Raw genomic sequence first — 23,698 nt, forward strand, 5'->3', positions numbered from 1 at the left:
TTAGCTCTTAATATTACAAATATTCAAAACTTTATGTTCAGTGTTTTTTAAGTTTTGCTCTGCTTGACTGCGTCTCGTGTCACTTCACACTCGAGTTTCACTGCGCAGTTTCACATTGACCAATTTGCATTGACGCAAGCTGTGCAGAGGAACTGATGTACTTTGGCACTTCAATTTGTAACAAAAAAACCCCATATACAATAACAAGCATTTATAAAGCACCGTTAACATAGTGAAACGTCCCAAGGCGCTTATGTACAGGGGTTGGCCTAGTGGCTGCAACCCTGGATATATATTTTTAAGAAGGAGCTAGATGGATTTCTAGACACAAAAGGCATCAAAGGGTATGGGGAGAGAGCGGGAATATGGTATCGAGATAGAGGATCAGCCATGATCATATTGAATGGCGGAGCAGGCTCGAAGGGCCAAATGGCCTACTCCTGCTCCTATTTTCTATGTTTCTATGGACTCGTGCTGGACTGATCGAGCTGGTGTTCCATGCTGAAATGCAGATCCTGGTATATTGATAACAATGAGTATTTGTTCTTGTCTGAAATTCACAAAGTTTACAGTAGCATCTGAATCCTGGCAACGTGATTTTAGACATCAAACGGAGAATACAGTTTTATTTTGTGTAAGTTTAAAAATCCAGGTTAACCGTCAGAATGCAAATACGACAAATATTCGTGACACAAGCAAATGTGTGATACAGAAGATATTTTATTTATCTGGACTCAAGCTATTACAGAACCAGCGATTAATGGTGAAAATGTTCTAACTTTGAACTAGTTGAATTAGAACAATTTATTGACTACTTTGTGCAAAAGTTTAAAACCCTGCATGAAGGTAGAAATATTGAGCTGGTGCCATGTTTGTTATTAGCTTTCATGCTATTGCAAATGTTACAATTAGCCTTATGTTCCTTAATGAAAAAAATACTGTTCTATGTAGTGGCACAATGTGGTATTCCGTATCTCTAGGTCCATATGCAGATCACTTTTACTCATTCTCAGGATGTGGGTGTCGCTGGCAAGGTGGGCATTTATTGCCCATCTCTGGTTGCCCTGAATAGGTGGTGATGGGTCTTGAACTGCTGCAGTCTATGTCGTGCAATGGTGTTTGGTAGGGGGTTCCAGGATTTTGACCCAGCAACAATGAAGGAACGTCAATATATATCAAAGGCGGGATGGTGTGTGACTTGGAGGGGAACTTGGAAATGATGGCATTCCCATGCACTTGCTGCGCTTGTTCTTCTATGTGGTGGAGGTTGTGGGTATCTGAGATGATCCTGAAGAAGCCACGGCGAGTTGCTGTAGTGCATCCTGTAGGACATGGCTGTGGAGGGGATGGGTGTTTAGGCTGGTGGATGAGGTGCCGATTAAGCGAATTATATTGACCTATATGGTGTCAAGCTTCTTGAGTGTTGTTGCAGCTGCACCCAGTCAGGCAAATGGAGAGTATTCCATCACACTCCTGACTTGTGCCTCGTAGGTGGTGGGGAGGCTCTGGGGAGTCAGAAGGTGAGCCACTCGCCACAGAATACCCAGCCTCTTACTTTCTTTAGTAGCCATGGCGTTTATTGGCTGGTTCAGTTGAGTTTCTGGTCAATGGTGAGCCCCAGGATGTTGAAGATCACTTAGTGATGGCAATGCCATTGACTATGAGAGGTAGTTAAGCTTTCTCTTGTTGGAGATGGTCACTGCGTGGCACTTGTGAAGTGTTACTGTTCCTTGCCACTTATCAGCCTAAGTCTGGATATCTTCTAGGTCATAGAATCATACAGCCATTTGGCCCATCGGTGCCTGTGTTGGCTCTTCGAAAGAGCTATCCAATTAGTCCCACTCCCTTGCTCTTTTCTCCATAGCCCTGCAAATTTTTCCTTTTCAAGTATTTATCCAATTCCCTTCCACCGCTGTTTCAGGCAGTGCATTCCAGATCATCATAACTCACTGCGTAAAAAAATTTCTCTTCCTCTTCCTCCTGGTTCTTTTGTCAATTATCTTAAATCTGTGTTCTCTGGTTTCTTCTTATCTACTCTATCAAAACCACTCATAAATTTGAACACACCTATTAAAGTTTCTCTTAACATTCTCTGCTCTAAGGAGAACAAAGCCAGATTCTCTAGTCTCTCCACATAACTGAATTCCCTCATCCCATTTTAGTAAATTTCTTCTGCATCCTCTCTAAGGCCTTGACATCCTTCCTAAAGTGTGGTGCCCAGAATTGGACACAATACTCCAGCTGATGCCTAACCAGTGATTTAGCATAATTGCATTACTTTAGTACTCTATGCCTCTGTCTATAAAGGCGAGGATCCTGGAAAGTTTAACAGTCTTATCGACTTGTCCTGCCATCTTCAAAAGATTTTGTGTATGTGAACCCCCAAGTCTCTCTGTTCCTGCACCCCCTTTAAAATTGTACCATTTAGTTTATATTGCCTCTCCTCATTCTTCCTCGTGAATATGTATATATATAATATATATATGCACACACAAATCATTTATATATTATGTATAAAATATACAATTTTTAAAATGGCTCAATTTCCACTTCAATAACATCTACAGAAAATGGTGCAGCACACAGCACCTCTGAGACTTGGTACCCTATAGTCCAAGGGGTAAGCTGCTTTTACTTAAACCTAATTTCTCTGTGTGATGTTAAATTGAAGCTGGCGCCGTTATTTTATGAACCATGCAGTTCAGGCGGTCTCCTTACATTCTGCTCGCAGGCATAGACAGCTTCATTATCTCACTTAACAGTGTGCAATCATCAGTGAATAGCCTCACTTTTTTGACCTTATGATGGAGGGAAGGCCATTGATGAAACGGCTGAAGAAAGGTGAGCCCAGGAATTCCTGCAGTGACGTCCAGCGGCTGAGATGATTGGCCTCCAACAACTATAGCCATCTTCCTTGTGCCAGTTATGACTCTAGTCACTGGAGAGTTTTCCTGCTGATCCCTATTTTATTAGGGCTCCTTGGTGCCACACTTGGTTGAAAGCTGCCTTGATGTCAAGGGCAGTCACTCTTGCCTCACCTCTGGATTTCGGCACCGTATCCGTGTTTGGACCAAGGCTGTAATGAGGACTGGTGCTGAGTGGTCCTGGAGTAACCCAAAATGAGCATCAGTGAGCAGGTTATTGGTGAGTAAGTGCCGCTTGTTAGCACTGTTGACGACTCCTTCTGTCACTTTGCTGATGATTGGGAGTAAGCTGATAGGGCGTTAATTGGCCGGGTTGGATTTGTCCTGCAAATTTGTGGACAGGATGTACCTGGGCAATTTTCCACATAATCGGGTAGATGCCAGTGTAGCTGTACTGAAACAGCTTGGCTTGAGGCTCAGCTAGTTCTGAAGAATAGGTCTTCAGCACTACAGCTGAGATGTTGTAGGGACCCGCAGCCTTTGCTGTGTCCAGTCCATTCAGCCGTTTGTTGGTGTCATGGAGTGAATTAAATTGGCTGAAGACTGGCATCTGTGATGGAGACCTCAGCTACTGCAAGCCCAGTCTGACAACTATGTTCTTAAGGACTCGGACAGCTCGGTTAGTGGTGGTGCTACTGAGCCACTTGTTGATGAACATTGAAGTGCCCCACTCATAGTATGTTCTGGGCCCTTTCTACCCTCAGTGCTTCTTCCAAGTGGTGTTTAACATAGAGGAGTACTGATTCATCAGCTGAGGGAGGATGGTAGCTGGTAATCAGCGGGAGGTTTCCATGCCTGTTTAACCTGAAGCCATAGACTTCATGGGGTCCAGATCAATGTTGAATACTCCGAGGGCCACTCCCCCCTTGACTGTATACCACTGTGTCTCCACCCCTGGTTGGCCTGTGCTGCCGGTAGCACAGGACACTCCCAGGGACGGTGCTGGAGGAGTCTGGGACGTTGGCTGATGGGTATAATTCTATAGGTATGACCATGTCTAGCTGTTGCCTGACTAGTGTTGTGGAACATCTCTTCCAACTTGGGCACTAGCCCCCAGATGTTAGTGAGGAGGACTTTGCAGGGTCGACTGGGCTGGGTGTGCCTTTTTCGTGTCCTTATTCGATGCTTCATTCGCAGCCGAGTGGTCCATCCATTTTTTTTCTTTGTAGTGGCTTGATACAACTGAGTGCCTTGCTCGGCCTCTTCAGAGGGCAGTTAAGAATCAACCACGGAAGTGTGGGATTGGAATCACATATAGACCAGACTGGGTAAGGAGCCAATTCGGTTTTTATGATCCAACATGGTTGCTTTTACTGATATCATCTTTCTTTTTCTAGTTTTATTAAACTGAATTCAATTTCTCAAACTGGCATGGTGGTATTTGAACTTGCATTTTCTGAATTATTATAAATCCAATAACGTAACCACTACACTACCATACTTGAGATATTCTTTCAGGTATATTTTCGTGTGGCTGTTTATTTTTAGAGAGAAATCAGTTAATTGCACAGTACTTCTTTGTTCATTGCGAGCTCCACATTGCCCTGCTTATACTTGGTTTGCTGATACATAATCAGCTATTTGTGTACTTGTTTCTGCGGGGAGTGCTCGGTTAAACCATAAAGAATCTTCGGACTTTTATGACCAACAATTTGATCCATTTTTGATAGATCTCAACTCCCTCTACTTGCCTTTTTGTCCTATACCTCAATGCTTTCACTCTCCAGGGGCTCATTTAGTGACTTTTTGCTCTGCTAATGAGATTGGGAGGGGGTGCAGGAAAGAATGAAGTGAAACTAAAGTCTGTTTCTTATAATGTAATTTCATTTTAGCACTTTTTTATAATGTGGCAGCATTAATAATTTTTAGTCTTGTAATGAATTTTTATCACTGGACAGCAGAACTCGAGTTGTGATATTACCCTATCCTTGCCTTCAACCAGCCTCCCCCCTCCCCCATTCTGGTTCTACACCTGCGCGCAAAAGTTCACAGTCCTATTTCGACCAAGCGCTATGGGCTAGAAATTAAAATTGAGGATAATAGTGGATGAACATATGTTTGTATGACATTTCTCCATCTGCTATTTTAGCACAGATGTTATCCTGCTTATGTTAAATAAGGTAACATTTGTGTTAAAATAGCAGACATATTAATGTCATATACATGTATTAGACATTTGTCTGTTGACATAAAAAAATTCTAGCTTGATGTATATATTTCTGTGTGTAGTGTAAGAATGATAGCTACGGTAATACTGAGACCATAATACAAATTAAAATCAGTGACCCTGCCATTAGGAAGGGGTCTTGTTTAGGGTTTCACAGCTGATACTGGGATTCTGCAATATGTAGTATTTTGGGCCGCTAGCTTGGTGAAGATCTCAGCATGGTTTTTTTTCTCCACTCCTCCCAAATGTGCGACAGGTTCTGTACAGCATTTAAGAAAATCTAGAAAGTCATGTTAAAATCACGGGTGGGACAGGGGAAATTGGAAGGCAATATAAAACTTTTATGGCTTGTTTTGCATTTTACTGTGTGTTTATTGCAGTGTTTTATTACCACTCTATCATGCTGCACTAAATACACTCGATGGTGCAACAAAATGGTGTCCTACTGGGAAGGTATTGGTTTCACCTCATCAAAAGTTTAAGTTTGCGTAGGCTAGATGCAGTAAAATGTCAGTGTGTGAAAAGCTGGTGAGAGTGATTACATGGAAGTCGAGTGCAGTTGTTGTGGAAATTGTGCCCATGTCTTCTCTTTGCAGAAAACATACCAACTTACCCAACATACCAACTTGGTTCATATGGAGCATAAACACTGGCATGGACTTGTTGGGCCGAATGGCCTGATTCTGTGCTGTACATTCTGAGTTAACAACAAAATGATGAATGGATAAATTAGGCTGACCTGTAGGTTTAAACTCTTTAAAGCTGTAAAGTCTCCTCTTTGTTGTAAAATGTGCTGTCTTCATCAAAAGAATCCAGATTATCTTGTCATAATCACATTGCTGTTTATGGGGCCTTGCTGTGCGCAAATTGGTCACCACATTTCCTACAACAGTGACTACACTTCAAAAAAGTACCAAGATAAGGAAAGATTTCTTCATTCAGAGGGTTGCGAATCTTTGGAATTCTCTACCCCAGAGGCTGTGGATGCTCAGTCGTTGAGTATATTCAAGGCTGAGATTGATGGATATTTGGATACCAAGGGATATGGGGATAGGGCAGAAAAGTGGAATTGAGGTAGAAGATCAGCCATGATCTTATTGAATGGCGGAACAGGCTCGAGGGGCCGTATGGCCTACTCTTATTTCTTATGTTCTTATGTAAGTACTTCATTGATTGTAAAGCGCTTTGGGACAGCCTGAGGTCATGAAAGGCGCTGTATGAATGCAAATCTTTTTCTTTCTCCATCGTCTTGTATAGGTGAGAGCAAAAGTAGCATAGCTGTTTAAATCTGTTCTTACTGCACTGTATTATGGACTATTCCAATTTTCATGCTGGAGGTCAATTTCATGGAATTATAACCTCTGTACTCACATGGATAACCAGTGGTCCTTGCTGTGGATTTATTACTGTTCATAAAGCAGGAACTCTGGGGCAGGGAAGAGTAGAAGTCATGGAATGTGAGTCCTTACCTGGTGTAAAGGGCAAGGGGCTTTTCTTTTCATTGAGAAACCCACAACTGTCAGATCCAAAGAAACATTTAATGGATGATGAGAAAAATTTCCCCAAGGACAGCCAAAGAGCATCATCATTCTGGGCTTTTGCAGGTCTGACACAAAAAAACATCAAAAATTGATGTCCGCCTTTAAAGCTTAAGCTCGGATTGGGTGGAGAACAAGCCTTTAAAGCCAGTTTTCCCCCAATTTTCCTAAACTTGCACTCAATTCCAAAATGGAGCCAGCAGAGAAGAAAACAAGTCAAAAGCTTTTCAAGCTTAAAATGTTAGAGAAAAGAGGTCAGGAGGGTTTATGTTAGTATTGGAAAAAAAAGTAAAATTTCAGTTTAAAGACTATAAAGAATGGCAAAAAATAAAGTTCGGCTGAGCGAGCAGTGTTTCTTTTTTGTTTAAGGTCGTGTTAACTTTCAGGCCAGCAGATTTGGGCTAGCGTTATAGTAATAAAACTCCCTCTGCTATTTGAGTGGTGTGATCTGAACACAGGCAAAATTATTAGTTTTTCTCCTTTCCCAACCTCCCCACCATTCCCAGTTTAAGTCTCCCTGTTAATACATACGTAGGGCACTATGGCAATAGACCATTCACTTCCAAGTCTCTACCAGTGGCACTCTGTCCCCAGACCCCAGGAAGTGAACCAGATTAGCAAATGAATCATCTCCTGATGGCGTAATACCTAACTAATCTCTACATCCCTGACATTTTAAATATCAATTTTCCTCTGTGCCCAGGAGAATTGATTTACAGTGCTTCTTAGGGCTAGCTTATCAAAAAAAAAACCTTTTTCTGCCTTTTATTTTGAAACACTGAACTTCAACATTTGGTCGATTTTCTTGATTGCTGAAAGCATGAAGGTTACAGCTGTTTAGCCAATTTGTGACGTGACCACCTGCAGAGGACAACCACTGGGACAGTTTGAGCGCACATCCACTGGATTACCACTAGATATTTCTTTCTAACTCTCTCCTCAATCTGTTACCATATGGACATGTGATGTTGAGAAAGCCTTCGACCTCAAAATCTAAAGGACCTCAAGACTGTACTGTTCACAAAGATGAAGTAGCTACTGTTAGCTGATGAGGTCATACTTAAACTATCTCGCATATTCTCTCTGCCTCCATGTCGGATTGCAATTCTTCCTTGTTCCTGTAAGCTTCTCTCTATCTCTCCCCTTTCCTTCCCCCTTTCTTTCCTTCTCACCTCTGACTGAAACATTGAATAAGACATGGGGTTCAGGCCCTGTGATTGCTGCAGAAATTATTTTCTCTGCCTGGTTAAGAAAGAGGGGTCGTTCGTGAAGCTGGGAGGGAGAGAGTTTTAAGATGGAGTGGGACAAGGGTGGTGGGGGGGGGGGTTGCTGGCAGTCACTCAAACTCAAAACAGCTTTTTTTCTGCACAGGAATATTCAGCCGTTGGTCATTTGAAAGATCAGAGCTTACTTTCATGATTTCTCCATACTTCATTGTCGCTGGGTCAAAACCCTGGAACTCCCTATCTAACAGCATTATGGGAGTACCTTCACCTTACAGCGGTTCAAGAAGGCGGCCCACTACCACCTTCTCAGAGCAACTCGGGATGTGCAATAAATGCTGGCCTTGCCAGCGACGCCCACATCCCGAGAATGAATTTTTTTTATAAAGTGCACAGGAATCCAACTGTTAAGTCAAGAAGGACCCACAGCAGAAATCTGTATAACACTAGACATTTCACAAGCTGGCATCAGCAAAGAAAGCTGAGCTGCTTTGAGGGTGAGTGTGCAGAGCATAGCTGCATGTTGGCTTTTGGAAGTTTGCCTGCTACATTTAAAAAAAAATGCTGTGATGGATCCTGGGAATTAGTCCCGAATAAAAGATAGATTTAACACACATTTCATCCAGTTATTTGCTGGGGAAGAGTCTGTGTACCTGGAGTCCAGGACGTTGCTCGCTGCCCTACGTTGGCTCCCGGTCCTGCAATGTTTCGATTTTAAAATTCTCATCCTTGCTTTCAAATCCCTCTGTGGCCTCGCCCCTTCCTATCTCTGTAACCTCCTCGAACTCTACAACCCTCCGAGATCTCTGCATTCCTCCAATTCTGGCCTCTTGCGCATCCCCGATTTTCATCGCTCCACCGTTGGCGGCCGTGCCTTCAGTTGCCTAGGCCCTAGTTTCTGGAATTCCCTCCCTAAATCTCTCCACCTCTCTACCTCTCTCTGCTGCTTTAAGACGCTCCTTAAAACCCACCTCTTTGACCACGCTTTTGGTCACCTGTCCTAATATGTGGCTCGGGGTCAAATTTTGTTTGATAACGCTCCAGTGAAGCGCCTTGGGATGTTTTACTACATTAAAGGTGCTATATAAATGCAAGTTCGTGTTGTTGTTGTGGTCCAACAAAGTCCCTTGTGCAACCTGTGGGGGAAAGGAGAGAAGTTTGTGATTCTGATATCATAAATTTTATTTTTAGGGGTTAATAGAGGAATGGGTCATGGTGGCTTTGTCACAGATTTTTTTTTCCCCATGGAATGTGATTGGGGAGAATATTGAAATCGAAGAATCGTCAATGATTGAATTATGAAATAGAGAACTAGAAAGGAGAAAAATAAGACGCAATAAGGAAGAAGAAATGTGCCACAGGTACGACGGTCTCAACATTCCCTCATTTCAATATAAAAGTAGTTGCAACAGAACTTTGCTTTCCGCAGCAAGCAATCAAAGAAATCAAAACACAGGGACGTCTCTGCAGGAGGAAAAGAAAATTGTGGTACTTGTGTCTCTGAAAATACAACCTGCAATTTCCAGAAGCTGTTAAGTAGGCTGTAACGGTTTTCCCTACAGTGCTCCTGGTTATAGTTCTGCTCCTTTGACCCTATTTTTTAAAATAACTTTGCTTCTCTATAATACAGGCAGAGCAATGGAAAAATTGGAATCAACAAGCGGAAGCTCTTCAAACAATTCGGCATCGCTGCCAATTCCCACAGCATCTGCTTGGTTCTGAGATATCCACTGGGTTTCCAAGCTAGTTTTCTACTTTATCTTCACTCTTGCTATATTTGCCTTCTGCTGTTTATCTCTGTGTCTCACTTTGCTTTTGGTCCTTTGTCCTTGAGTGTCTTCTGCTTCTCAGAGTCACCCTCTTCATCGGCCAGACAACAGCAGTGTTGTCCAATAGAAATCGCTGACTAGCCACAGGCGTAGCTATGGCGAGACTTTTTTTTAGCCACATGCGCTAATTTTCGAAGAAAATGCTTTGCACACAATTCAGCTAAAAGCACTTCATGTGTATATTTCGTGAACAAACTTCTACCACCATTCAGTGCAAAACTTTTCCGTCCTTCCCTTTCACTGAAGTTTGGATTCCTGGCATGAATTTATCAGACGCAGCACATTTTAGTGTAGCTTCTGGGATTTTGTCCAGCAGTTGCGAGCGGTACTTTGACTTTATCAGAGTGATTGCTGAGAATGTTGACTCACACAACCAGACGAGCCGGACCCGCCCCCGGCTCTCCGTCCGGCCCCGCCCCGGCCCCCGGCTCTCCGTCCGGCCCCCGGCTCTCCGTCCGGCCCCGCCCCGGCCCCCGGCTCTCCGTCCGGCCCCCGGCTCTCCGTCCGGCCCCCGGCTCTCCGTCCGGCCCCCGGCTCTCCGTCCGGACCCGCCCCGGCCCCCGGCTCTCCGTCCGGCCCCCGGCTCTCCGTCCGGACCCGCTCCCGCCCCCGGCTCTCCGTCCGGCCCCGCCCCGGCCCCCGGCTCTCCGTCCGGCCCCCGGCTCTCCGTCCGGACCCGCTCCCGCCCCCGGCTCTCCGTCCGGACCCGCTCCCGCCCCCGACTCTCCGTCCGGACCCGCCCCCGGCTCTCCGTCCGGACCCGCCCCCGCCCCCGGCTCTCCGTCTGGACCCGCTCCCGCCCCCCGGCTCTCCGTCTGGACCCGCCCCCGCCCCCGGCTCTCCGTCCGGACCCGCCCCCGCCCCCGGCTCTCCGTCCGGACCCGCCCCCGCCCCCGGCTCTCCGTCCGGACCCGCCCCGGCCCCCGGCTCTCCGTCCGGACCCGCCCCGGACCCCGGCTCTCTGTCCGGACCCGCTCCTGCCCCCCGGCTCTCCGTCCGGACCCGCTCCTGCCCCCCGGCTCTCCGTCCGGACCCGCCCCCGACTCTCCGTCCGGACCCGCTCCCGCCCCCGACTCTCCGTCCGGACCCGCCCCCGCCCCCGGCTCTCCGTCCGGACCCGCTCCCGCCCCCCGACTCTCCGTCCGGACCCGCCCCGTCCCCCGGCTCTCCGTCCGGACCCGCCCCGTCCCCCGGCTCTCCGTCCGGACCCGCTCCCGCCCCCGGCTCTCCGTCCAGAACGCGCTTGGACGTAGCGTGCCCTTTGCCATGATGTTCCCTGTTGGAGCCGCTCATTATTGGTTGTGCATGCTTTCTTCTGCTGGCCTGGAATGGTCATTATGATTGATCGGTCATGATGACAGTTCCCCGCTCCATACAATGTTGCTGGTGTTTCCTGGTACTGATGTCTGCCATTTTTATCCATGTTGCACACCATTTTAGCAGGTAACCACTAAGCAGTAACTAAGGAAGTAAAGCACACACAACAATCAAAAACACTCACACACTCTGCTTTTTGTCTTACCATTTTACCAACAAACTCACAAAAGATTAAAGTACACGTGCTTATACAGTGTGAATAAGTGTATTGAAATCACATACCAAACGATGGTATCCATTACCCATTTTTTATTTACTAATAAAAAATGCAATTAGCCACATGTGGCTAGTTGCTAACATATTGGACAACATTGTACTACAAAGTTTGTATCAACCCAGAGAATTTCTGTCGTGCCTTGATGAAAATTGCGCCGTCTAACTGTAGTGTGCTGTCACTCAAATTTAATTTAGGCAAAGGGTTGTGACATCACTTCAAGGCGATTGTCCAACCATTGCATTGCACCAGCTGCAGTATAAGTACAACTAGTAAAAAAAAACAACAAGGTTTAAAAAGGTTTTAAGCTTAATATTTTAGAATTTATTTTTTAATGTTGGGAGAGATTCTGACTCATGCGATGCTTTAACATTAAATTTTAATCTCTGTCTCCCTTAGTGGTTCAGCTGGTTAAAGCAGCAACCTCTGGCTCCCACAACAGTAGCAACTAGCTGTGCCATATAGAATAGTTCAGTCCCTGGTCTGTGCTGTTAGGTGATGTCAATCTGAGTGGTGGTAGGAATGCTGTTTTTGGTCTGAGGGCCCCTGGGTTAGTGAGAAAAAGAAAAATAGAAAGACTTGCAGTTATATAGCGCCTTTCATGACCTCACGATGTCCCAAAGTGCTTTACAGCCCATTAAGTACTTTTGAAGTGTAGTCTCTGTTGTAGTGAAGGGAACGCGGCAGCCAATTTGCGCACAGCAAATCAGAAAAATGATCAGATAATCTGTTTTAGTGATGTTGGTTGAGAGATAAATATCGGCCATGACACTGGGGAGAACTCCCCTGCTCTTCTTTGAAATATGGGATCTTTTACGTCCATCTGAGAAGGGAGATGGGGCCTCTGTTTCATCCGACAGTGCAGCACTCCTTCAGTACTGCACTGAAGTGTCGGCCTAGATGATCATTTCCTCTCCTGGTTGCTACCCTGTGACCCCCCCCCTCCTTATTTGTAGATATAAGGTCAGGACAGGACGGGTCTCGGCTTTGATGCTGAAATAGCTTGCCGGCATTCATTGTCGATGCTTGTATATGAAGAATGGCCGCTTGGACATGATACCGGATGTGCCCTGTGAAAATCTACTCCTGCAAGAAAGGGAGGGGAATAATTTGGTGGAAAAAGGAGCCACATTGAAAGAAAATTCACCAGTATTTGGATGGTGGTGAAGGGAGCTCTGCACATGTGAGCATCCTCCTGGCCAAAGAGCAACATACCTTGACCCTTCACCAAGATTTCTCATTTAAAAAAGCTCTGCCTGTGTACTCTTGCTTTACTGGTTTTTCCCTTCCTCGTGAACAGGGTAAAATAAAATGAGCTAATGTAGCTCGTTAGGACACTGAAGCCCTGTCTATTATGTGTAAATTGTATTACCGCACACAACCATCAGCAAGTGTAATCCTTTCTCAGTTTAATTTCCTGTATTATATTGATTCGAAATTCGAATTAGTTGATAATGAAGCTGTGGATAACTATGTTTTTTGAATTGGTCACCGTGCTGCCACCATTGACCCATGTGCTCACCGGATGGTGAATTCTTTGCGGTATAAATTAATTCTCAGCTTTTCTTTAACCCTGTGGGTGAAGGTACAGCCTGATACTGAGTCATGCAAACTAGAAGGCCCAAGCATTGCACTACAATTGGTGTCGGCAGCCGGTGCTCTGTATCTTCCTCGCCTTCTGCAAAAGCATGTTTTATGGCCCTACGGGTGAGAACAAAGTCATGCCATGATACCCTCCATGGATAATAGCCTGATGGCAGTCCCTGTCCAAGCTCATATATAAAGAACGGTCACTGGGGCTATGTAATGGAGGGCTGCCAGTATCCACAGAACTGGACCCCCCAGCAAGTGCCTTCAGAAAAAGAGTGAAGAAAACTGACCCAAAAAAATCACTTTTAGTCCTGGTTGGTTTGAGAGCCACAGTTGCCATTTTATGCAATGGCCTTGCCCCACAACAATAGAATCATACAGCACAGAAGGAGGTCATTCGGCCCATCGTGTTTGTGCTGGGTCTTTCGAAGAGCTGCCCAATTAGTCCTGCTCAAGAATATATCCAATTCCCTTTTGAAAGTTACTATTGAATCTGCAATATTCTATAGAGGACTAAAGTACTGCAGATGCTATAAATCTGAAATAAAATCAGAAAATGCTGGAAACACTCAGCAGGTCAGGCAGCATCTCTGGAGAGAGGAAGGTAAGGTTAACAATTTAAGTCTGACCTTGCTCTCTCCATCGATGCTGCCTGACCTGCTGAGTGTTTCTTTTGGGGACTGATTTGCATTGATTTTGAAAGCAATTGTTTCTTAATTTTTTTTTGCACATTTAAGTGGGTACAGTAGCGTAGTGGTTATGTCACTGGACAAATAATCCAGAATCCTGGACTAATAATCCAGAGGATGTGAGTTCAAAGCCCACCATGGTAGTTTGAGAATTTGAATTCAGTTTAAAAAATCTGAAAATATAAAGCTGGTATCAGTTAAATCTGCTGTCGGATTGTCGTAAAAACCCAACTGGTTCACTAATGTCTTTTAGGGAAGGAAACTTTACCTGTTTGGCCTATACCCAAATTCCCGAGGGTGACATGAAGTAAGGTGGGAGAAGGCTCGTGTGGAGCATAAACACCAACATAGACCTGTTGGGCCAAATGGCCTGTTTCTGTGCCTTAAACACTATGTAATATGTATGTATATGTGACTCCAGTTCCACAACAACATAGTTGACTCTTAAGTGTCCTCTGAAATGGCCTAGAAAACCACTCAGTTGTATCCAGGACAACTAGGGATGGGCAATAAATGCCGGTCTCGCTAGCAAGGCCTACATCTGAGAGTGAATAAAAATCAAATTGGTTCATGTGAAATTTCTTGACCTGAAAAAAATTTCAGCTGTTAGTATTCTGCTGGAAAATTTATAAAGCACATTATCACAACCTCAGGCTATTCCAAAGTGCTTCAGAACCAACAAATTACTTTTGAAGTGCATTCCCTGTTATGCAACTAATGTGGCAGCTAATTTGTGCACAGCAAAGTCTTAGAAGTAACAAATGAGATAAATGACCAGTTTATCTGCTTTTGGTGCTGCTGGTATAGGGAGCATTGTTGGCCAGGTCACTGGTAAGAACTCTCTGCTTGTCAGTAAGATGAAGTACTGATGATTACAGACATGTCGCTGTCATTTAGGAAGCTTAAGGGTGTCACACTAGAATTCTGTTGGGACAATATTAAAGCGTATTGGCTGAAGTGTGATTTTCTCCTGATGCCAATAGAATATTGATGCCACCGTTAAGCAAGCCCAGTGCCAGCAGTATTTATGGAGGGAAATCACAGTTCTTCCCTCCCCTTCAACTTGAAAGAAGATATTTCACTTCTCACAACAGTGGGCAATTCCACTCTGGTGCAATTTGTCCACTGACTCCAGGTCTGTGGTCACACACCTGGCTCTATTCACATAGAGCCAGGTGTGTGAGAGTGGACATTAGTGGTTTTGAGTACATGTACTTTGTGCTGCTGAAACTAGCCTCCATTGTGTGAATTTTAATATCTTTATAACAAATCAAAGTAGGATTTATTTTTAAAAATGGGAAAACTCGTTCATGATTATTTTATGCTTTGGGGAAAGGGTTTCTCTGTGCCTTGTGAAAGAAATGGAAAGTTCTTTCGGAACTCTTTTATGGTTTCACTGCAAGTAGCACAGAGATTCCCTCTTTCTTTATTGTTAACTAATTCTTAATAAGCAGTAGAATTGCTTGACATTCTCTGCTTTCCTCTGAGCAGTTTGTAAAATGAAATGATTCTTATGTACTTCATTGGCTAAAACGCTTTGGGACACCCTGAGGTCGTAAAAGGCTCTATATTAATGCAAGTCCTTTCTTAATGCTACTGGAAGTCACGTGTATTTTAAGCCAAAAACTTCTCCTTGAGATAGAATTTTTGGAACTTATTAGGGATTGCTTCTGAACTGTGGAAGGATCATTAGTGGTGGTATCAGTGTCAGTAATTTTCTTTGTGCGTGTTACATTTATGACGAGTTCCTCCTAGAATCTGACAGCTCCGAGATCACCATATAGGTTCACCCTGAGCATTTCCTGTTAGATTTGACAGGACTGTGTAAATTCTGGATACTGTTTGGTATTTTGGGTCTTTTGGAGCAGACATAAAAAGCACGGCAGATTTAAAGGAAGTTCAGCTTCTCAAAACGTCAAGTGCAGCTCCTGACCTTTTATTTGCTGTGGGATCTCAGTCATTACAGAAATTGTTCAGCTGGTGTACGATGACAGGACCGTCTTACTGCTCCCATCTGTGATCAAATAATGGTAGCAATACTGGATCGTGTTAACTATTTACAGTTTGAGAGTGAAGTCTAATGCAAGTCGTGATAAAGACTGGTATGCAGTACTTCTGCGTGAAGGCTGATTCTAGTTATTCTGTGTGAAGGCTGATTCTAATGTATGCATCATATATGGGCTGTATTCAGTTTGTCGAGAGTGCATGTATTGTTTTGTAGGGGAGAGGTGTGGTGTTTCTTTGACTTGTACTTATTCATCTATGACTAATTTCATATTTCGATACCTCTGCTGTTCACTAACTTTAAACGTTTCACTTGCGTCTTTTAGTGGAGCTCTGTACACATGTACGTGTTTGCAGAGCTCCTCTTTGCCTGAGTACTGTCCGTATAGCTCAGTGCTACTGACTCACACTGCTCTAAAGCAAATCAAACTGGTACCAGCCTTTTAAAGGAATTGGGATAGTTTCCAGCCACAGTACAGTCGTAATGGAAGAAAGTTAAGCCAATCTCAAAGCACAGTTTTGTGAAGTGTACATTTAAGAATGTACAAAAAGAAGGGCTAAGAAAGACAGCAAAGCCTAACAATGGTGGCCCTAGTCACTAGATGGTAAACCCATGTGCACTGTTCTCCCAACCTCTAGAAATGTTAACTCTTGGGGGAGGGAAAAAGCCTGTGGTCAGTTGTGGGGAAAAAACCTGACTCCAGAAGGCAATCGAACAAGCTCCAGGAGACTATGGCTGCCTATGATCATAGAATCGTAGGAAGTTACGGCACAGAAGTAGGCCTTATGACCCATTGTGACCGTGCCGACCGAGAAAGAGCTATCTGATGCATCACTATCTTATCTAACAGACCCATCAGAGAGTATCAGGCTCTCCTCCTGAGTCTGTGCTCTCTCCTTTAAATTTGTACCTTAGAACTAAGGGGCAAAAAGCATTCACTAATTTATTGGAAGACTTTTTGATGAACCCAAATTGCATGTGATTGCTCTCAACATAAGAGCTATCTCATTGTGTCAAGATCATTTCCCTAAAGAGTATGGCTCTGAATATTTATAGGTCCGATTTCCCTGGCTTTTCAGCTCTATAGGGGATTGTTGCATCTGTCACTCCTGTTTGCAGGTTCTCTGAAGTTGTTAGAAAAGTTTGGATCAAAGTCGCCATCAAGGGGATCCATGTTCGAATTAGGATGCATAATTCACGATAGCCTCCCAGAATGCTACTGATCTCCGATTAAAAGAAAACTCGCTGCATCTTTTATGCCTTGCAGAAGACTTTGGGAAAAATCTGGAGCTGTAGGAATCTGAGGCAACCTTAAGTTTATTTGCACCAACCGTGCAACTCTATCCAGGAGAACTAAGTATCCAAGAGATTGTAATCCCTAGAGTGATTTTAGAAGTGATTGATGTCGACATTCTGTCAGATTGCCTGAAACAAAACCCAACTGGTTCACCAATGTCCTTCAGGGAAGGGAACCTGCCACCTATACCCAGTCTGGCCTGCACTTGACCAATCCCACACTGCGTGGTTGACTCTTAATGCCCTCAGGGCATTTAGAGAGGGGCAATAATGCTGCTTTTTCAGTTTTGCCCACATCCTGAAAGAAATGAAATAAAAGTTTGAACACAGGTGGTGAAACCATAGGTCAGATTGCCCATCCCTCCGATTAGGTAACAATATTGTACAAAATCAATATGATCATTTGGTTTTATATTCTTGTATTTTACATTTTAAATTATATTTGATTAATGGACTTCATCATAGTCCACAAATGGTATACCAGACCGATAAAGTCTGCCTTTCTTGATGTGGAGAAGAGGGAGATGGGGTTGATTTTCAACTTGTTCCTCGGGCATAAAATAAGATCATCCAGGCTTGGGCTCATAAGTGGCAAGTAACATTCGCGCCAGATAAGTGCCAGGCAATGACCATCTCCAACAAGAGAGAGTCTAACCACCTCCCCTTGACATTCAACGGCATTACCATCGCCGAATCCCCCACCATCAACATCCTGGGGGTCACCATTGACCAGAAACTTAACTGGACCAGCCATATAAATACCGTGGCTACGAGAGCAGGTCAGAGGCTGGGTATTCTGCGGCGAGTGACTCACCTCCTGACTCCCCAAAGCCTTTCCACCATCTACAAGGCACAAGTCAGGAGTGTGATGGAATACTCTCCACTTGCCTGGATGAGTGCAGCTCCAACAACACTCAAGAAGCTCGACACCATCCAAGATAAAGCAGCCCGCTTGATTGGCACCCCATCCACCACCCTAAACATTCACTCCCTTCACCACCGGCGCACTGTGGCTGCAGTGTGCACCATCCACAGGATGCACTGCAGCAACTCGCCAAGGCTTCTTCGACAGCACCTCCCAAACCCGCGACCTCTACCACCTAGAAGGACAAGGGCAGCAGGCGCATGGGAACAACACCACCTGCACGTTCCCCTCCAAGTCACACACCATCCCGACTTGGAAATATATCGCCGTTCCTTCATTGTCGCTGGGTCAAAATCCTGGAACTCCCTTCCTAACAGCACTGTGGGAGAACCGTCACCACATGGACTGCAGCGGTTCAAGAAGGCGGCTCACCACCACCTTCTCGAGGGCAATTAGGGATGGGCAATAAATGCCGGCCTTGCCAGCGACGCCCACATCCCGTGAACGAATAATAAAAAAAAAGCTGCCCGCTATAGAAACCAACCCATTTTTATTTCTATGGAAAGATAAATCGGACCGTTTTTGTAAAGGGCGGCCGATTCACACAATGCCAGCTTTGCGTCCGGACGGCAAGTTAAAAATCTACCCCATAATCTCGACCTGCAACTTGTCTCCCTTGTCAAGGGGTGCCCAACCTTAGGCCCATGGACTGAAACCCATCTGCTTCCAGATTTTCTCCAGCCAGTGGTGTTCTGCCTAACTGATCCTCCCAGCACAGAGCTACAGAGAAGTGAGGCGACTGCTATTGATGAAACCTGCTAGCCTTTGAAAACCCTGCCAGCAGAACACGCTGATCCCTGAGAAGTGGGAACTGCGGATCAGATTGCTACGTCCCTATCAAAAATCAGGCATTCAGTTGGATCATGCTGATCTGTACCTCAACCCCACTTACCAGCCTTTGCTCCATATCCCTTGATCTATCGATCTCTGTCTTGAATGCTTCAATTGACCCAGCATCCAAGCCTTTTGGGTGAGTGAGTTCCAGATTTTAACTACTCTTTGCGTGAAGAAGTGCTTCCTGATTCCGCACCTTTAATCATAATTTTTTTTGAATTGAAAGCGATTCAATTCGACTTATTAGTTTGTGCCACTTATTAGTTATATCACAATGATCTGGCCTCCAACTCCCAAAGGTTGGATGCCCTTGTTTTACAGTACAAGCTATGCCATTTGTGGGCCACCTGCTATTTTGTGAATCCAAAAAGAAAGTCTAGTTGGCCTCTGAATTTTTTTTCTTGCCAATTTTCTGCCCTCCCTGGCTCTCCTGAAGAAGATGTCTCTGTGCTGGAGTTCCACAGAGCAGGTCATCCTATGGTACCTCACCTCTAAGTAGCTGTTGTTCATACTTGGGCTTTGGCAATCAGAGCTAACAAACTGTGTCAACCTAGGGGAGGGGGCGTCATAGCAAAGCCTCATCCTATTCGTAGCTCATGCCCACTAACAGTCATGTCCAACAGGAGTTAACACCAAGTCCAGTTCTCCCATCACCCCTGTGCTCGTTGACCTAAATTGGGATTGCCTCAATTTTAAAATTCTCATCCTTGTTTTCCCTTGCTGCTCCCTATCTCTGTAACCTCCTCTAGCCCTACAACCATCCGAGATCTCTGCGCTCCTCCAATTCTTGCCTCTTGCGCATCCCAGATTTTAATCGCTCCACCATTGGCGGCCGTACCTTTAGCTTCCTAGGCCCTCGGCTCTGGAATTCCCTCCCTAAATCTCTCCACCTCTCCGCCTCTCTCTCCTCCTTTAAGATGCTCCTTAAAACCTACCTCTTTGACTAAGCTTTTGGTCACCTGTCCTAATACCTCCTTATGTGGTTCGGTGTTAAATTTTGTTTGATAATCGCTCCTGTGAAGCGCCTTGGGACGTTTTACTATGTTAAAGGCGCTATATAAATACAAGTTTTTGTTGAGTCACTAGATGGCAGTCAGGACCAGGAATCTTGGCCAATTCTTTCCTCCCCTTTCTAGTCCAGGGGTGCTGAGGCCAGTTGTAGCAGCCTCACTGCAATCTCGGCTGAGGTCAGCTAAATCAGAACGGACTGAGGATCAAACCTGGGACCTTCCACTCGACCTTTAATTTAACGGGGGAATCACCCAATCTGTCTTGGTTTTTGAATGAGAGGTCCTAAAATTACAAAAAAAAAAGCCTTAAAATTCAATTAATTAAATGTATAGTAGTTTGTAGACTTTTTAATCTATGGTACCAGGGATGAAGGACCTCAGTTATGCAGAGAAACAAGAGAAGCTGGGGTTGTTCTCCTTGGAGCAGAGAAGATTAAGGGGAGATTTAATAGAGATGTTCAAAATCATGAGGAGTTTTGATAGAGTACATTGGGAGAAACTGTTTCGACTGGCAGGAGGGTCGGTAACCAGAGGACACAGATTTAAGATAATTGGCAAAGAATCCGGGGGGGGGAAATGAGAATTTTTTTTACTCAGCAAGTTGTTCTGATCTGTAATGTACTGCCTGAAAGGCTGGTGGAAGCAGATTCAATAGTAACTTTCAAAAGGGAATTGGATACATAACCTAAAAAGGAGAAATTTGCAGGGCTATGGGGAAAGAGCAGGTGAGTGGGACTAATTAGACAGCTCTGCCACAGATGGGCTGAATGGCCTCCTTCATTGCAGTATGGTTGTATAAGATAGGCTTTATTTAGAGGAGCCCTGAATTTGAATAATCTATAAAAATTGCCGTTAACTTACACATTTAGTTAGGCTGGGACAGAGCAGCCATGGTAGAGAGGTCGTTTTCACTTGACATTCATTTCATTGAACTTATGATGTGATAGCCAAGCATTTCAATCTCTAAGGGGATTGAAGCCTATGCAAACAGTATACACCCCCTCTGTTGAGAGATCTTGGGAGGTAGCATTTAATATGTGACTGTTTCCAGAATGTATGCTGCTCGTATTATGGGAGTGGTCCCTCAGAGGCCGATGAGATGTATGCTACAAACAGAGAAAATATGGAAATGAAAGGTGTTGCTCAATCAGTGAAATTTTGGTCTTATTAAAAAGTAAGATTGAGAAGATTTGAAGTTGTAGAATTTTTTTTGTAAAAACTAATCACTCTTACCTGGACCTGACCTGTCAAGTCTTGATGGTTTGTAGTGAGACTAATCCATTTTGATTTAAGAAGTTAACCTATTTTGATATAACTCATTCCTTAAAAATGCACACAGCTCCATTTGTTCACATGGGTTTGTAATCCTCCTCACTCTCTTTTTGATCTTAAATGTCACTCCTAATATTTTCCTGATCTTAAAATTTTAAAATTCTCATCCTTGTGTTCAAATCCCTCCATGGCCCTGCTCGACCCCGCCCCCCCCCTGCCCTGTAACCTGCTCCAGCCCTAAAACCCTCTGAGATCTCTGCACTCCTCCAATTCTGGGCTCTTGCACATTCCCAATTTCCCTCGCCCCTCCATTGCCGGCCGTGCCTTCAGCTGCCTAGGCTCTAAGCGCTGGAATTCTCTCCCTAAACTTCTCCACCTCTAACTTCTCTCTCCTCCTTTTAAGATGCTCCTTAAAACCTACCTCTTTGACCAAGCTTTTGGTCGTCTGCCCTAATATCTTTGAAAGCAGATAAATTGTCAGGCCCAGATGAAATATGTCCCAGGCTGTTACGAGAAGCAAGGGAGGAAATAGCAGAGGCTCTGACCATCATTTTCCGATCCTCCCTGGCTACAGGCGTGGTGCTGGAGGATTGGAGGACTGCTAACATTGTCCCATTGTTTAAAAAGGGAGAAAAGGATAGACCTAGTAATTGCAGGCCAGTCAATCTAACCTTGGTGGTGGGCAAATTATTGGATTCAATTCTGAGAGACAGTATAAACCATCTTTAGAAAGGCACAGATTAATCAAGGACAGTCAACATGGATTTGTTAAAGGAAGGTCGTGTCTGACTAACTCGATTGAATTTTTTGAGAAGGTAACAAGGAGGGTTTGATGAGGGTAACGTGTTTGATGCAGTGTACATGGATTTTAGCAAGGCTTTTGACAAGGTTCCTCATGGCAGACTGATCAAAAAAGTAAAAGCCCATGGGATCTGAGGGAAAGTGGCTAGTTGGATCCAAAATTGGATCAGTGGCCGGAAGCAAAGGGTAATGGTTGACTGGTGTTATTGCGACTGGAAGGCTGTTTCCAGTGGGGTTCCACAAGGCTCAGTACTAGGTCCTTTGCTTTTTGTGGTAAATATTAATCATTTGGGCTTGATCAAGAAGTTTGCAGATGATACAAAAATTGGCTGTATGGTTTATAGCGAGGAGGAAAGCTGTAGACTGCAGGAAGATATCAATGGACTGGTCAGGTTTGCAGAAAAGTGGCAAATGGAATTCAATCCAGAGAAGTGTGAGGTAATGCTTTTCAGGAGGGCAAACAAGGCAAGGGAGTACACAATAAATGGGAGGATACTGAGAGATGTAGAGGAACTAAGGGATCTTGGAGTGCATGTCCACAGATCCCTGAAGGTAGCAGGACAGGTAGATTAAGGAGGTTAAAAAGGCTTACGAGATACTTTCCTTTTTAGCCGAGGCATAGACTATAAGAGCAAGGAGGTTATGCTAGAATTGTATAAAACATTGGTTAGGCCACAGCTTGAGTACTGCGTACAGTTCTGGTCACCACATTACAGGAAAGATGTGATTGCATTAGAGAGGGTACAGAGGAGATTTACGAGGATGTTGCCAGGGCTGGAGAATTTTAGTTATGAGAAAAGATTGGATAGGCTGGGGTTGTTTTCTTTGGATCAAAGGAGACTGAGGGGAGATTTAATTGAGGCATATAAAATTATGATGGGACTAGATAGAGTGGATAGGGAGGTCCTATTTCCCTGAGCAGAGGGGTCAGTGACCAGGGGGCATAGATTCAAAGTATTTGGTAGAAGGATTAGAGGGGAGCTGAGGAGAAATTTATTCACCTAGATGGTGGTGGGGGTCTGAAACTCGCTGCCTGAAAGGGTGATAGAGGCAGAAACCCTCAACTCATTTTAAAAATACTTGGATGTGCCCTTGAAGTGCAGTAACCCACAGCGCTACGGACCAAGTGGGATTAAACGGGATACCTCTTTATCAGCCGGCACAGACACGATGGGCCGAATGGCCTCCTTCTGTGCCGAAACTTTCTATGATTCTATATCCCTTTATGTGGCTCTTTGTCAAATGTTGTCTTATAACGCTCCCGTGAAGCACCTTGGGACGTTTTTACTACGTTAAAGGCGCTATATTGGCGCAAGTTGTTGTTTTTGTTGTTGCTGATCTTGGCAAATATATAGTTTGCACAGTGTGCGGACTGTAATCTCCATTTTATTTTGGATTTGCTGGTGCAAATTGCAGCAATTGAAATGCTATTTCAAAGCCAAAATAATGCTCCAAACTAGGTCTTTTAGTAAATAAGATTTGTGGCTATAAGTAAAAGCCTCTTTCAATCATATTTCCTTTCATCATTCATTCCAGTTGCTGAGTGTTTTTTTTTTTGCCTCAGTCGTAAGCTTCTCATTTTTTTTTTCGTGCTACAGAACCTGAGCTCTTCCAGCAAAATTAAACAGAAAAAACCTGCAGAATTTAACTAATGCAATATAAGGAGCAATTTATTTTACTGGACTAGTAATCCAGAGGCCTGGGCTAATAATCCAGAGAATGGGAGTTCAAATCCAACCACGGCAAGTTAAGAATTTGAATTTAGTTTAACAAAATCTGGAAATAAAAGAACTGGTATCTGTAAAAATGACCATGAGGCTGTTGGATGCCCGTAAAAACCAAACTGGTTCACTTGCTCTTTAGGGAAGGAAACCTGCCGTCCTTACCTGGTCCAACGTGGTTGACTCTTAACTGCCCTTGGAAGTGGGCCTAGCAAGACACTCAGTTGTATCAAACCACGACTGCAGTAGTTCAAGAAGGAGTCCCACCACCACCTTCTCAGGG

The 23,698-nt window shown here is 44.4% G+C and overlaps 1 protein-coding gene across 2 annotated transcripts in view; it reads left to right on the plus strand.

Moving 5' to 3' along the window:
- The window catches only part of dhrsx (dehydrogenase/reductase (SDR family) X-linked), a 179,938-nt gene that overhangs the window by 24,344 nt on the left and 131,896 nt on the right, over positions 1 to 23,698 (plus strand). The gene's annotated exons all lie outside the window — the stretch shown is intronic.

Source organism: Heptranchias perlo, chromosome 6, assembly GCF_035084215.1.
Source record: "Heptranchias perlo isolate sHepPer1 chromosome 6, sHepPer1.hap1, whole genome shotgun sequence".
Classification (NCBI taxonomy): domain Eukaryota; kingdom Metazoa; phylum Chordata; class Chondrichthyes; order Hexanchiformes; family Hexanchidae; genus Heptranchias; species Heptranchias perlo.